This window comes from Microcaecilia unicolor, chromosome 7, assembly GCF_901765095.1.
Source record: "Microcaecilia unicolor chromosome 7, aMicUni1.1, whole genome shotgun sequence".
Classification (NCBI taxonomy): Eukaryota; Metazoa; Chordata; class Amphibia; order Gymnophiona; family Siphonopidae; genus Microcaecilia; species Microcaecilia unicolor.
The window spans coordinates 14,498,710-14,515,998 of record NC_044037.1 but is presented as its reverse complement, the minus strand read 5'-3'; positions in this window follow the sequence as shown (position 1 = coordinate 14,515,998).

Here is a 17,289-nt window from a genome sequence, read left to right as displayed (position 1 = left end):
GGGTACCGGAGATGCGTTTGCAGACTCCGGTGAGAACAAATGCAAGGTGGTGCTATGGCAGGATTTCCCCAATGAATATGCTTGAAAATATCAAAAATAACTATAATAATTATTTAAAAATATATATACCATTATTACAGAAATGAATGTAAAAATTGCACCTTTATTAAACACATTCTAAAATCGTATATTGATGATATTACTAAATTGCTCTGTCTTTCACGTTGAGTAAAGCTTGTAAAATACGTCCGTTCCTGTATATCAGAATTGTGAACCCCCTCTGTTGTATAGCCTTAACTCTTCAAAATGCTCACCTACCCTTGCTCATACCTCTCGTACTCCCTTCACTCTTGCCCATCCCCTTCTGCCTCATCTACCCCTTCAATTGTTCACTTACTCTCCTACATAAGTAATGCCACACTTGGAAAAGACCAAAGGTCCATCGAGCCCAGCATCCTGTCCACGACAGCGGCCAATCCAGGCCAAGGGCACCTGGCGAGCTTCCCAAACGTACAAACATTCTATACATGTTGTTCCTAGAATTATGGATTTTTCCCAAGTCCATTTAGTAGCGGTTTATGGACTTGTCCTTTAGGAAACCGTCTAACCCCTTTTTAAACTCTGCCAAGCTAACCGCCTCCACCACGTTCTCTGGCAACGAATTCCAGAGTTTAATTACACGTTGGGTGATGAAAAATTTTCTCCGATTTGTTTTCATCCTTGCATCTCTACATTCTTATTTCTTTTATTATTCCGATAATACCCAATTTATTTCTCTTCATCAATACTTTGTAATCCCAATTACTATGTAAGCCGCATTGAACCTGCTTTGAGTGGGAAAGCGCGGGGTACAAATGTAATAAATAAATAAATAAAACATCCTAGATTGAGAACATATATATACCATTGCAGCTGTCGCAATGCTACCTATGTCCCTCATTACTTTGTCAAAGGGCTAAATAATCCAGATACACTTTAGCTGCAATATGTTCAACGCTGCATATGATAGAATATCCAAAATCAGTCTCATCTCAAATTTTGGAGTGTGATCTACTGTTGATGGCTTTCAAGCTGTCACATTCTCGTTGATGAATGCAGATTATCATTTTCAATGTCTGTGCTTCGTGACGGCAGCTTCCAATGTTAGAAACGGTTGTGGATTCCAATTTCCAATATTTTTACATCGCAACAACGTGCATTCAATGCTTAACTATATAATCTCTATATTAACCAATTTAGTAATATTGTCAAAATACAATTTTAGAATGTGTTTAATAAAGGTCTAGTCTTTAACTTAATTTTTGTAATACATATTTTTAAATATACTTATTTATAGTTTTGATATTTTCATTTATTAAGTGTAACTATATTGAAATTTTGGAATACCTAGAATAATTGATTGTCATTGAATATGGATGAGATCTATTTGCATACAATGGAGGGCAGTACATGCAAACAGATCTCTTGCATATTTGTTGGGGAAAGCCTGAAAACCCGACTGGGTTGCAGCCCTCTAGGTCCGAGGTTGCCCACCCTTGCCTTAAAACTTCAAAAACTTTCTGAAACTAGAGGTCAGCAGGGACTGGTTGTCATGGTCCTCCTGCCTGGTTGAGAGTTGAGGCAGGAGGGACGTAGGAGAAAGAGGAACAGAATTGCTTGTTTTCCTATCGGGATGCTTTACATGGGACCTTTTTGCCCCTCATTATCCAGAAGGAAAGTCAGTATTTGTCTTTTAGAGAAAAATTAAAAACTCATTTCAGACAATTTTATAATTACTTTTATGTTGTTTATTTGTAAAATCTTTATTCTTCTCTGCAGTTAGAAATTATGGCTTAATTCCTAGCATGTGGCTAATTTCCTGATTTGTAATCTGCTCTGAACTGTTATAGAAAGTAGTGGACAAATAATTATATTGTAATGTTTTGACGGGTGGGTGAGATTTAAAAAGAGATTTTTTTCCCCCTTTTTCTGTTGATGGGAATAAGGGCAGAGGGAGACTGAGTTAAAGAGAGATAACTAGGATGGAGAGGGGACAGGAGAGAAGAAATTAGGACAAGGATATGAGTCAAGATATAAGTAAAAGCGTTACTTTTTCTGCACTTGAACAGGTACTGAACAAGTTCGTGTGCTGAAAGAACACTTTATGCAGCCGTTGCTGGTTTGAGACCCAGTTGTACAGCAAATCCTCACCTTTGCCAAAAGCTGCAGATGTAAAAGGTCCTTGAAAGACCTCACTGTTCAGCCTCCTCATACTTAGAGGCTTGTGATTTTAAGTAGCTGTTGAGTGATCAGATTCCTTTCCTGGGTAGCTTTGCAAATTCAGGAACAACTTGCCGGTTTCGAGGTGCTTTTAACTCCTAACCCTTGTTCACTTGTTCAGAACCCTTATTTTATCATCCTCACTTTAACATTCCCTTATCTCTTGTTTGTCCTGTTTGTCTGGCCTAATTAGATTGTAAGCTCTGTCGAGCAGGGACTGTCTCTTCATGTTCAAGTGTACAGCACTGAGTACGTCTAGTAGCGCTATAGAAATGATTAGTAGGAGTAGTAGTCTTTGGGATTCCGGAACCTTGTTACTCTTTGGGATTCCGGAATCTTGAAACTCTTTGTCCTTATCCCTTATTTGTCCTGTTTGTCTGTCCTAATTAGATTGTAAGCTCTGTCGAGCAGGGACTGTCTCTTCATGTTCAAGTGTACAGCACTGAGTACGTCTAGTAGCGCTATAGAAATGATAAGTAGTAGTAGTAGGTGATTGGATTTTGCATGATACATTACCATGCTTTACTGTTTATAGGAATGTGTTCAGTGTTGGGCCTTTCCCTGCAGCTGAAACTGCCCCCTTTGGACTTCTTTGCCCATTAGGCATGCTCTCTAGAGTTACTGATGTTGAAAAATCAGTAGAAAAGGATCCTTTCACCTGTTCCTTCTGCATCTGTCCCTAGTTTACTAGACAAGTTTTCTTCACAACTGTGTGAATTGTTGCTTCAACAACTCTACCTTATCGTCTTTAATCCCTAGATCGGTGTTTGAAGTTCCTCCTATTTCTCTACCGTATAGTTAAACTATTGGAGTGATGCTTTCTTACATACATTGATGGGGTGACAATCAGGAGAGACAACTAAATTGCAGGGGGGCAATATTGGATCCTGTGGATCGAACACAGGAACTGAATGGATGTCTTTAGTTTCCCTTCTGTTTTTGATTGGCTGGATGTGATCACGTGCTCTTTAAAGACTGAAAACTGGTGACGCCATCTTGTACAAAATCAACCTGTTCAAGGAGAGTTGAAGACAGGAGTAGTTGCTTGATACTGGGTGAAAAATTTGGTGCTTATATGCTGCTTTAAGGTTAGGAACTATATCGTGTCCTATAAGTGTTACGGATTAGATTCAGTAAATCGTGTCTCAAAAGCAGCACAGAAAAAAATTATGTATTGAGCGGTATTTTTTAAAGAGCATCCACACGTTATAGAATAGAGCCTAATCCACACCTAAATTAAGCAGGGGTGTAGCCAGACTTCGGCGGGAGGGGGGGGGGTCCAGAGCCCGAGGTGAGGGGGCACATTTTAGCCCCCCCCCAGTGCCACCGACCCCCCCTGCCATTGCCGACTGCCACCGCCACCACCACCAACTTCTACCCCCCCTGCCGACGACCCTTTCGACCCCCCCTCCCGCCCCAACCCTCCCCCACCGCCGTCGCCTACCTTTGCTGGCGGGGGGCCCCAATCCCTGCCAGCTGAGGTCCTCCTCTTCCGGCGCAAGGCTTCGTTCTGTTTCTGAGTCTGACGTCAGAAACAGAACGAAGCCTTGCGCCCAAAGAAGAGGTCCCCTGCCAGCAAAGGTAGGCGACGGTGGGTTGACGGCGGAAGGGGGGGGTCGAGAGGGTCGTTGGCAGGGGGCTATGGGGGCCCGTGCCCCCGTGGCCTCACGTAGCTACGCCGCTGAACTTAAGTCAGCAAGTTTAAATTCCGGTGCCTAAATTAGGGGCCCTTTTAACAAGCAGCATAAGTACCTATGGTCTCCCAACGTGTGCCAGTTCGGAACTATTGCCTGGCTACTGCATGGCCCGGGCAGTAATTTAATTTTGTACGTGCGTCCAGTAGGTGTGCCGGAAATTTTCTTTTGTGCGGTGCTAACCTGGCAGCAATCGGCATTGTATGCGCACTGATGATTACCGCCAGGTTAACGTGTGAGACTTTACCACTAAGTGAATGGGTGGCGGTATGGTCTCAGCCCCAAAATGGACACATGCCAATTTTCATCTTGCTGCACGTCCATTTTCAGCCAAAAAAGGGCCTTTTTTTGCAGGTGCGCTGTGTGCGTCCAATACATGCGTCTACAACAACGCAGTCTGTTTTTGGCGCACCCTAGTAAAAGGACCCCTTAGGCATGTATGTGCATAATTCATAGAACCCCCCAGAAATGTCCCCTAATCACCCCAGGATTCCAGTTAACTTCTCTGTTAAGTTTTAAAAGCTGTTATACTAACGCACGAAAGACAAACATCTCTATATATAAAAGGCACCACGAACGTTCTAATGAAGCCTCCAGCCGGAAGTGTGAAGTGCCAGAGATATCCGGTTTCCCCATGAGTGAAGGAAAACAGCACAGCACGAAATCCCTCTCTCTGTAACAGTGAAGGACTCAGAGGGGGGAGGGGAGAGAGACGCCCTCAATCTCTCTGTAACACAAACACAGCACAGCAGGAAACTTAACACTGAAGGACTGGACTCGGAGGGGGGAGGGGACAGACAGCACAGGGGAAGGGAGAGAGGGCAGAGGGCAGGGACACACACACTCCCACATGCACACTCTGAAGAAAACCTTGCTAGCCCCCGTTTCATTTGCATCAGAAACGGGGCTTTTTTTACTAGTAAATTTAATATTACTTTTCCTGTTTTTGACTCCTTTTTTTTTTTTTCTCCATTTTTCTAGTGCTGCCATTTCTTGTGTTTTCTCTCTGCCTGATAGTGTTAGTTCCCTGCCTTTCCCTGGCCCTTCTGTTTCTTTTTTTTTTCTATATTTATCTGCTCCTTCTTTCTACTTCACTCTTCCTCTGTTTTGTCTCTACCCCCCCCCCCCCCCCCCCCCGAAGTTCTCCCCTCCTAGCCAGGAGGAATTGTTCCCAGAATGTCTTTTCATCATTTTAAAATCCCTTTGTTTAGCCAAGGCTGGTTGACTGGGCTTCTGTGAAATATTTTTGCTGGGAGGTGGGGCAGAGGAGGGTTTAAGTCCTCGGTTTCCCTTCATTTGTAAGCTGTCTCCAATATAGCTCAGCTTCTCTTGCTTAAAAAAAAAAAAAGATAGAATGAAGCCAACCCCTATAACCTGGTTGCAGCTCAAGCCTGTTGAGAGATTTCGGTACTAAAATTGTTCTACTGATTTTATTTTCTTTTTGATTTATATGGTGTTATTTGTTGATCAATGCTGTTGTAACTATTATTGTATGGGGGGAAAATCAATTTGTTGCCTGCTCTTATGTTAGAATTTCTCTTCTTTCCTTTATCGGAGAAGGGAACTAGTCTAGTGCTTTGATTTTTGTTTCTTGTAGAAGGAAAGCAGTTTTCTTTTTGTTTTGTTTTGTTTTTCACTGTCAAAGAATAATACAGCAGTCAGAATGGTTTTGTAATCAGCCAAGTTTCTTAAGTGTTTTTCTCCACTCTCTGAGCGTGCTAATGGGCTGTGCCGCTTTTGTATTGTAAAGACTGGGGGGGGGGGGGCTTGTTGTCTTTGGGCTGCCTTCCAACAAGGCAATAAAGAGGGAGGTGAAATTGGTGCTTTCTTGCCAGGCATCCCAAGCCCTCATTTTTATCTGATCTTGCTCTTAGAAATCCTTTGGCTGCCACACCCTTTACAGACCAGGGCACAAAAGGTTTTCGGAGCCACAAGTATTCTCTTTTGAGCCTTCCTCCCCCCAGTTTGAACTTATAAAACCAAGAAGACAGGGAAACAGTGTCTAGTTTGAAGACACCTTGCTCTCGCCCATTGGCTTGGGGTTTGACTGCCTTTCTAAATATTGTTCAAAGCGGCTTTCACACCATTAATTTTCAGGTTCCACTATGTCCCTTTCCAAGGAGGTTAAAATCTTAAATGGGAGTCCTAGGGAGTGGGAGATCTAGGGGTCTTTTTATTAAGCTGCTGAAAAAAAGTGACTGTAGTGCACCCTTACGCAGGTCTTTTCCATCTGCCAAGGCCACTTTTTGTAGCGGCCAGAAAATGGCCACTTGCACCGGGATACATGACAGACCTCATCGACCTGCCAACCAGAAACACTACAAAATCCACACGATTGTACCTAAACCTCCACTACCCAAGCAGCAAGGGACTCAAGCACAAATCCACCTATGCATCCAGCTTTTCCTACTTAAGCGCACAAGTATGAAACGCATTGCCAAAAGAAGTAAAAACTACGTTCGACCATCTGGACTTCCGGAAAGCACTAAAGACGGAACTGTTCAGAAGAGCATACCCCACCAACCCAACATAAAAAACCTGGACACTTGCGACACAATGGTAACCAAAGACCGCAATGAACACTACTTGTACCTCATTCCACCACATTATCACTTTGTATTCGTTCATACCATGTATTTGTTCAGACCGAAATCGGCTAACGGTAATATGTAAGCCACATTGAGCCTGCAAATGGGTGGGAAAATGTGGGATACAAAAGCAATAAATAATAATAATAATTTTTCCGATTTAATGTTCATTCACTAATGTTGCCATTAGCACACGGCCATCAAGAAAAATTAGTGCGTTGAGCTCGTACTGCCGCCTATTTTGTAGACGGTGAGGCCTCATATGCTAACGCTGCGCTAATCAGCACGCAGTAATGTAGCTGCACTGATTAGCACAGGCGCACCCACTCTCTGCGCCCGTGGAAATCAATGCTGACTAAGCGCTTTCTATAAGCGATGCCTAGATGTAGGCACGGTATATCGATATATCACAGCCTAAAACTACGCACCTCCATTTACACCAGTGAAAATGTGGCGTAAATCCCGGAGCATAGGTTTAGGCGCACTGGGCCATATTCTAAAACTATGCATGTAAATTTCGGAATTCCCATGAAATTCCCATTTCCCCACCTATAACCACACCCCTTTTTGCGTGCATGCGATAGAAGTTAGGCGCACTGCTTTACAGATTGCGCTTAGCAAGATGTGCATGTAAATTCTAATTATTGCCAATTAATGGTCATTATTGTTAACAGCTGTTATGAATGCAGTACTCAAGGTGAGGTTGCATCATGGAACAATGCAGAGGCGTTATAGTATTCTCGGTCTTATTTACCATCCCTCTCCTAATAATTCCTAGCATCCTGGTTGCTTTTTTGGCTGCTTCCACACACTGAGCAGAAGATTTGTCTACAAAGAAACCTAGAACTATTTCTTGGGAGCTCACTCCCAAAGTGAACCCTAGCATCAGGTAACTATAATTCGGATTATTCTTCCCAATATGCATCACTTTACTTTGTTTGTATTAAATTTCATCTGTCATTTGGATGCCCAGGTCTTCCAATTTCCTAAGGTCTTCCTGCAATTTTTCACAGTCCGCATGTGTTTAACAACCTTGAATAGTTTTGTTTCTGCAAATTTAATCACCTCACTTATTCCGATTTCCAGGCCATTTATAAATGTTAAACAGCACCAATCACAGTACAGATCCCTGTGGCACTCCATTATTGACCCTCCATTGAGAAAAATGGCCATTTAAACCCTTTGTTTTCTATCCAATAACCAATTCCTAATCCACAGAAGGACACTGCCTCCTATCCTGTGACTTTAATTTTCTCAGGAGTCTCTCATGAGGAACTCTGTCAAAAGCTTTCTGAAACTCCAGATGCAATATATCAGTCAGCTCAACTTTATCCACATGTTTATTCATGTCTTCAAAGAAATGAAGCAAATTGGTAAGGCAAGAGTTCCCTTGGCTAAAACTATGTTGACTCTGTCTCATTAAACCATTCTTAGTTATGTGTTCTGTAATTTTATTCTTTATAATAGTTTCCACTATTTTGCCTGGCACTGACATCAAGCTTACCAGTCTGTAATTTCCCAGATCACCTCATAACTCTTTTAAAAATAGGCATCACTTTGGCCACCCTTAGGTACTATGGACGACGTCAACAACAGGTTATAGATTACTAACAGTAGATCAGCAATTTCATGTTTGAGTTCTTTCAGTACCCTTGGATGCATGCCATCTGGTCCAGGTGATTTACTACTCATTAGGTAGTGGTTAGGGCAGCAGACTTTGATCCTGGGGAACTGGGTTCGAGTCCCATTGCATCTCCTTGTGAGTCTGGACAAGTCACTTAACCCTCCATTGCCCCAGGTACAAATAAGTACCTGTATATACAATGTGAACCACTTTGAACGTAGTTGCAAAAACCACAGAAAGTCCCATTTCCCTTAGTTTGTTGATTTGGCTTAGTATGTCTTCCAAGTTCACCAAGATTTCTTTCAGTTCTTCTGTGTTATCACTCATTTCTGGCACAGGTAGGTCTCTTATATCATCTTCCGCAAAGAATTAATTCAGTTGCTCTGCTATGGCCTTGTCCTTCCTGAGTGTCCCTTTTGCTCCTTCATGATCTAACGGCCCCACAGATTTCCTCGCAGGCTTTCTGCTTCTAATGTACCTGAAAATGTTGTTACTGTGAGTTTTTGCCTCTGCGGCAAGTTTCTCTTCATATTCTGTTTTAGCCTTCTTAATCAATGCTTTGCATCTAAATTGCCAGTGCTTATGTTGCTTCTTATTTTCTTCATTTGAATCCTTTTTCCAGTCTTTGAAGGACATTCTTTTGGTCCTAAAAGCCTCTTTCACTTCACCTTTTAACCATGCTGTCTTTTCCTCTTCTTTCCACCTTTGTAAATACGTGGCATGCATCTGGTCTGGGCTTCCACGGTGGTGTTTATACAGCCATTTTCGAACAGCAAATACGTTGGTTGCTTTCTGTTCGAAAGTACATGTGAACTTCCAAAATGAACAGCCATTTTACAAGCTGAAACATCCAAATTACGAATGCCAAAAATCCAGGGACAAGGACATTTATATGGCAACATTTTTATAGAAATGGCCACACAGATGTCCTTAAAGAGCAGAGGGGCAAGCCTGGTAGGATTTCTCTGGTAGCCTCTGACCTGCTGATAGACGACATCTTACATAATAACATCCGTAGTAACATAGTATATGATGGCAGATAGTTAATCTAGTCCACCGTATAAGAAGGCCAAAGCCTAATCAGTTTTGGAGGCCGTATCTTGCGAAGGATGTTAAAAAAATGGAAGCGGTGCAAAGAAAAGCTACGAGGATGGTATGGGATTTACGTTCCAAGACGTATGAAGAGAGGCTTGCTGACCTGAACATGTACACCCTGGAGGAAAGGAGGAACAGGGATGATATGATACAGACATTCAAATATTTGAATGGTATTAATCCGCAAACGAATCTTTTCTGGAGATGGGAAGGCGGTAGAACGAGAGGACATGAAATGAGATTGAAGGGGGGCAGACTCAGGAAAGATGTCAGGAAGTATTTTTTCACGGAGAGGGTGGTGAACGCTTGGAATGCCCTCCCGCGGGAGGTGGTGGAGATGAAAACGGTAACGGAGTTCAAACATGCGTGGGATATGCATAGAGGAATCCTGTGCAGAAGGAATGGATCCTCAGAAGCTTAGCTGAAATTGGGTGGCGGAGCAGTTGGGGGGAAGAGGGGGGTGGTGGTTGGGAGGCGAGGATAGGGGAGGGCAGACTTATACGGTCTGTACCAGAGCCGGTGATGGGAGGCGGGACTGGTGGTTGGGAGGCGGGAAATACTGCTGGGCAGACTTATATGGTCTGTGACCTGAAAAGGACAGGTACAAATTCAATTCAAGGTAAGGTATACACATATGAGTTTGTCTTGGGCAAACTGGATGGACCATGCAGGTCTTTTTCTGCCGTCATCTACTATGTTAATCTGCCACTCCGTGCAGGTTACACTCTGTCATAATCAAATAGTGGTGCCACACATTCAATGGACAATCTTGGTGTACGTCAAGCCAACAAGGGCTTAATTTTTCAAAAGGCGCCATTGATTCTGGATGGTACAAGACCCTTTGTGTCGCCTGAACTTTTCATTTAGTATTGATGAAATATTGCAGATGTGCTGAATTTTTCAAATCCGGTATGGTATTAGTGTTGTGCCCAGGCAGGACATTTAAGGACATGTTGTGGGGGTGAGAGACAGCATCTGAACTCCATAAATAATTTGTTTTGGATAGCAGAGCAGAAAAATGCCTATTTTCTCTGAAAGAAAAAGTGAAGGTAGTACCCTTCTGGCCGCCCCCCCCCCCTCGCCATTGCAAAGCATGCTGTTTGAAAAATGAATAACTATACTACTTCACAATCTAAATCCTTAAATTGTAATTATTGCTCCCTCTGTAGTTTGCGGGTCTTCGTTTTTGAGATTTCGACCCAAATAAGCTGTGCTTGTCAGCAGCTGGGCTTATGGATGGATGACTCATCTGTGCCCAGCTGTGCCAAATTACCAGGTCTCTGGGAGCTGAGAGCATTAGTGTGTTTCTTACTTTCTGAAGCTGGGAAATTCTCTTTTGCCCTCACATCGGTGGTATTATAGTAACCAGAAAGCCAGGTCTTTTCATATCTGAAATCTCTCTCTTGTTTTCTTTTTGGCTAGGATTTCTAGCGCAAGATTCCACCCCCCCCCCCCTCCCTGGCAGTTCTCTGCAGATGAGTGCCGAAGGGCTGACTGACAGACAGGGCCTTGTGTTACTGCAAAATGCTGGAGGAGGTGGCGTTGGGCTTTTATCGGAGGAAGAGGAGTGTCACTGCAGCTGGATGCAGACAAATCAGGAAACTGGGAAATATATTTATCCCATCTGTGTTAGCTGGGAGGTAATTAATATTTAGCTTTTCATCAGGTAGCTTAAGTGGGAAACTGTTAGAGGTGAGAAATGGCAATGAAACCCCAAAGCATATGGCATTTCTGGGAGACCACAGGGACGTTCCTTACACTGGCGCTTGGAAAAGCATGATTTTTGATGTTATATTCCTGTAGTTTAGCTCTCATATTCTTAGTACAGTCTAAATGCTGCAGAGATTAAATGTTAAATGAGTAGGAGGCTCTGTGTGGGTAGAAGGATGTGAGGCGTGGGGAGGTTTTAAAACACTAATGTGGTTGAATGTCCAGCAGCTGAGTACAACGTCTGCACATATGCTGAACTCCTCACCTGAAGCTTCTGGAGATCATCCTGGAGCACAGAAAGTCTCAACATTTTTTTTTGAGACTTGCTCAGCCCTGCTGAGCTTCAAATGAGTTTTTAGATGTAATTATTAGTAATAATTTCTATCTTTTGCAGCAAGTAGAAGGTCCTTCTGCTGCACAGAAATATATTGGCTGGCTGTATGGTGAAGCAATCTCGGTCCACATTGACGACACTTTTACTTGTATACTGAAGAAAAGTGATCTAGTCATGGGAAATCAAGCTCCTGTGTTCAAGGGCCACAAACACTTCTGTGTTTCAGGATATTTCTCATATTTGGTTGCATTCGGTGTCCTTTATTTATAGCTAATATATATATATTTGGCTCTCCCGAGTGCTAGAGTTTGACACCCCTGTAGTTGATAGAGACACAGGGCCTGGCTGAGAGTCGAGAGCAATCTATGATTTGCCACTGGTCTTAATCAAAGCACCTGTCACGGTCCCAGGCTTTAAACAAACAGTCACTGACTCTGGAACAACGTGAGCCCTTGGCCTACTGTCTTCGAGCGGCAGCAGGACTGGGCTAACAAGCATGGCTTGGCTGGAACCGGTTGCTGGAACGGACTTGGCTTGACAGGAACCGGATGCAGGAACGGACTTAGAACAGGATTCAGGATACTCAAACAAACTTGCCAGGAACTGGATTCAGGATACTCAAGCAGGATTCAGGCTTTTCAAACAAGCCTTACTGGAATAGGATACAGGATACTGGAACAGGATTCAAGATACTCAAGCAGAATACAGGATACTCAAACAAGCTTGGATGGAACAGAAGCTGAAAGCAAACAGGGCAGACATAAGCAGGAAGGGAACTGGAGCTGAAGACAAACAGGGCAGACACAAGCAGGATACAAAGCTGACCCACACAGACAACAGAACTATGGCTGAAGGCTGAACCTAGCACACAAACAGACAGAGAAGAACGGAAGCAGAAGTGCTCCCAGATACCCGAAACAAGGAATCAAAACAGAAGTGCCCACAGGCACACAGGCTATGAACAAAGCAACAAGAAATCAAGACAGAAGTACCCACAGGCACACAGACAATAAACAAAGCAACAAGAAATCAAGACAGAAGTGCCCACAGGCACACAGACTATGAACAAGGCAGAAGTGCTTCACTGCACACTGACTAACCTGGAGACCTTTGGCATTGCAAAGGCCCTGAATGAAAGTGCACCACTTCCTTATGAACAGGACAGAGGCAGGAAATACACTGAACACCAAAGTGAGGCTTGAAACACACAGGAAAGAAACAACAATTCAAACAGTAGCCAGCTCAGCAGCTGACCATCGGGACAAAGGTGAGTCAGAGAGGGATCACGACCATAGTTGTGGCAGCACTTTGTCAGTCCTTTACTATTTGTAGTTGGGTAGTAATATAACATAGGATAATAATGAAAGGTTTTTTTTTTCCTAAGGGCAAAAGGCTATTTTACCTGTGCCAGTCAGAGTTTGATTACTCTCCAATCTGACTGTGCATAGAAGTGTGTGTGTTGATTAGTAACATGGCCACTTTAACCTATAGACTGAAGAGTGAGTCCCTAAACTGCTAGGGAAGGAAAAAGGGGAAACTCTGGACCATGGTATAGGGAAGAGGAGGTGCAGATAAATGCTGGCCTGCAGTAGCAGTGGGGTAGGGATAAGGGAAAGAGAAGGGAGATGCCGGGCTATGGAGGGTATAGGCAGTTTCTGGACTATTGATGGGAGAGAGGGACAGGGAGATGTTAGATTGCATGGGGGAAGAAGATGAAAGATGTGGAGATGCTGGATCACTGAGTAGGACAGGAAGATGCTAGGTTACAGGGGGATAAGGGATTATGGACTGTAGGAAGAGGGAGAAGAGGGAGGGGAGATGATGAACTGGGGTGGAAGACTGAGAAGAATGGAGAGAGAATAGGGAGATACTGGACCATGGGCTGCAGGGAAGGGAGAGGAGATGGGGAGATGATGAATCACTGAGTAGGTCAGGAAGATGCTGGGTTACAGTGGGGAGAGGGATTATGCACCGTAGGAAGAGGGAGAAGGGGGGAGATGACAGGGGCGGAGGACTGAGTGGAGAGAGAACAGGGAGATGCTGGATCATAGGCTGCAGGGAAGGGAGAGGAGATGGAGAGAAGCTTGACAGAGGGGGAGAGGAACAGAGAACAAGGAGGGATGCTAGCTGGGAGGGGGAGAGAGGAGAGATGTTTGTAAAGGAATTCAACAGGTAGATCTTTACAAATTTATACCCTAAATACACAGTAGAATTTCTCACTTATTGCCGCAGTACCTATCACTCTTTTGGGATGGACATTCACGTACAGTAGGTATTTCTCTATCCCCAGAGGGTTTACAATGTACCTGAGACAGTATAGGGTGAACTGACTAATTCAAGGTCAACCACATCTCTCTCTCTTTTACTTTCATTATTATTGCAAATCCTAGAAGTAAAAACTATGAGTGGAGTCCAGGAGACTGCAGGTAACTTGATTTTATTGATCACCTCTTTAGGGAGCATAATGCGATTTTGTAATACAAAATAAAATATATACACAAAATCATACACTCTGAGATGGAGTGCCTGAAGTAAGCCCAAATTTCTTTAGTGGCACTCCCTCACTGGGTCAATTATAAGGGAGGCAGAGCTAGTCTGCCTAGTCAGGAGGGCGGGGCTTAAGGAAAAAGAAATCTAAAATCCCTAGAATGGGAACAGAACGAGGAGGCCCAGAACAGGAAGGAAGGGTTCTCCAAGAGGTTTTCAGGAAGGGCTGCAGTGTCTGAAGATGGACCTGTGGAAGAAGGGAACTGCCCCTCAACATACGTTTTTACTATGAGCGTAGGAGAATAGAAGACTGACAAAGTAGGAATAATCTTTTTCATGAGAGACCAGGCCAGAGATCAGTCTGGGACTGTGTAAGGCTGTCATTGAGCTGCTGCATATTGGGTTTGAGCATAGCACGATAGCAGTTCAGGGAGGACTTTTTTTTACTGATCCACCAGAAATTTTAATGACAAGACAGACAGCCTGTGTAGTAACAGGCTTTGGTATATCTGACTGAAGCAATATAAAGTGTTTTTGGTTTTATCTGTATCCCTTTTGTCTAGATGTTTCTGGGGAGGCTCAGAGCTGCCACCATGCCCACTTTACCACACCCCCACCTAGAAGTTTCAATGAATGGGAAATAAATATACATATATCCCTAACCCTTAGCCAAAATATCCAGTGTAAAAAGAATCTCTCGCAATAAAAGAACCTTAGATGTAAAACAGAACAGCCTCAGGTACAAACTTAGATTGTGAGCCCTCCAGGGACAGAGAAATATCCAGTGTACCTGAATGTAACTCACCTTGAGCTACTACTGAAAAAGGTGTGAGCAAAATCTAAATGAATAAAGATTCTAGAATTCTAAAGAATAACAAGATTCCATGAAGAATTTCAATGTGTAGCAACATTCCATGTAGAACCCCAAAGAGTAACAAGATTCTTTGGGGTGGAGGAGTGGCCTAGTGGTTAGAGCACCAGTCTTGCAATCCAGAGGTGGCCAGTTCAAAACCCACTGCTGCTCCTTGTGATCTTGGGTAAGTTACTTAACCCTCCATTGCCTCAGGTACAAACTTAGATTGTGAGCCCTCCTGGGACAGAGAAGTATCCAGAGTACCTGAATGTAACTCACCTTGAGCTACTACTGAAAAAGGTGTGAGCAAAATCTAAATAAATAAATACATGTTGGTATTTCAGAAAATACACGTGTAAGACCTGAGTGTGTGCCGTTTTAGAAATTTTCACCACTGTGCCATTCTTGTTTGGGGCCAATGGTAGTCTATCAGGTCAGTGTAAATATGTGCTCAGTTAAGAACAGAGCTTGCACTCAATTGCAGAATCGGTTTGGGGCAGGGGTTCTGAACTCGGTCCTAGGGACGTACCTAGCCAGCCAGGCTTTCAGAATATGCATGAAATAAATTTTGCATGTACTACCTCCATTGTATGCATATTCATTGTGGGTATTCTGAAAACCTGGCTGGCTAGGTGTGTCCCCAGGATTGGGTTGAGAATCCCTGGCTTGGGGGGGGGGGGGGGGGAAATCTAGGGGAATTTAAGGGGCAACGTTACCCCTAGCCCTTCTATAGAGCATTGCCGAAAATAAGCACTTAAAAAAAAAAATCTAGACTTTCTTGGTAGTAGCTGTGTAAATCCCAACGTTCACAACGACGAGAATAGACATACATTCCCCTTCTGAAATGGGGAATATACGTGTATGTTTAGGCTCCGCCCTAACCTTGCCCCCTTGCTGCATTCACAAATTTGCAATTTGCACATGTAAATCGTGGCTTTCTAAAATTGAGTTTTTAATGCGCATCTAAATGCCGGTTGTGAATAGGATTTCTAAAATAACCACCTCAATTACAGAATCGTCAGATTTTTATGGGGTTTTTTTTTTTTGTCTTATCGGTTTACAGATAGGAAATGGTACGAGAGAGAGTATATTTTTAAATATCAAAGTTGTCTAAGTTGAACACTTCACAGCTACTCAAAAACTGTTGGGTTGACGTAGTCTTCCACCAGGGGCGGACTGAGGGTGATCTGGGCTCCCGGGCACTGAGGATGGTCTGGACTCCCCATTTGACTGCTGCCCGCCGCCGCCCTCGCTGCTCCTGACCTACCTGAGGGGTCCCGGTGGTATAGTGGCCTCTGTGGGGGGGGGGGGGGGGGATGTTCTTTCCTGCCCACTGCGCTGCTGCTATTCCTCCACCTGCCGGCATGTTTTCAAAATGGCGGCTAAGACTTCCTGCGGTAGTCTGTCGGGTCTCGACAGTCTCGCGAGACTTCTGCAGGGAATCTTGGTAGCCGTTTTTAAAATGCGTTGGTGGTGGGGGGAAGAGCGGCAGCCCAGTGGGCCGGGCAGGAAAGCCTCTGGACACTGCCCGGTTGCCTTGAATGGTCAATTCGCCCCTTCTTCTACCTTATTCAACATCTGCTTATCTTCTAGAGTAGTTCTTGGTGTTCAGTAGAAGAAAATGCATCAGTCATACGTTCTAAGATTATTGGGAAGGTAGGGACATTATTTTGAAATCCCTTTGGATTCCTCTCAGCAAAGTAATTTTTGTTTTAAGAACATTATGCCGCTGCAAACAATTTTGTCTCATCCTCAGGGCGTGTGTATAATAGGAATCCACTCTGCATTCAGTTTTCGCAGTAAAAGATTGATCTCTGTGACAGTAAGCAGTAGAACAATAGCTGAAGAGTATGGGCAGTGAAGTACGATAAAAGGCATAATCCTTTTATTATTATGACTGTATATTGCACTGTGCAATTTAAGAGAGGGATATACGTATGTTAGAAAAAGAGGCACTTAATATTGATGTCTGATTTGCTTCTTCCTGTATATGAGGTTTTTGGCTTTTGGCAGACAGAAATTTTGGAATTTATCCTTGGCATTGAGATTAGCATGAGTAGCTGTTAAAAAAATAAAAATCAAAACTAAAAGCCCTGAGTGCAATCCTTAGTGCTCAGTGAGTGGACAAAAGCTTGATACATTGTTGCGTTTGAAGGGTGGTGTGCTCTTCAGCCGTGCCCCCCCCCCCCCCCCCCCCGTTTCCAAGTGGCCATTGCTATGACATTGACTCTAGAGTAGAGAATGGACACGGGGACAGAGCCTGTGGGGATAGGGTGGGGATGGAGACAAACTTTGTCCCCATGTCATTCTCTACTTTGAAGCCTGTTAATGAACTGGACTGTTATTTATGTTTGAGTGATGCAGACGATGATATTTAGATATTTTTTTTTTTGGAAAAACAAGCAAACATGCTGGCCACAACTGGAAAAATTTGCGTGGGGGATCCGGTACATTCCTGCTGCCAGCACATCTTCTAAGAAGACATCTTCTATTGCAGGAAGGACGGTGGATGACAGGAGAGCTAGAAGAAGGGCTGCAGTGAAGGAAGGCCTGAAGCCCTGCAGCACCAACAACCGGAACCTTTTTTTAACATAGAGTAACATAGTATGGTCCATCCAGTCTACCTGAGAAGATAAACTGAGAAG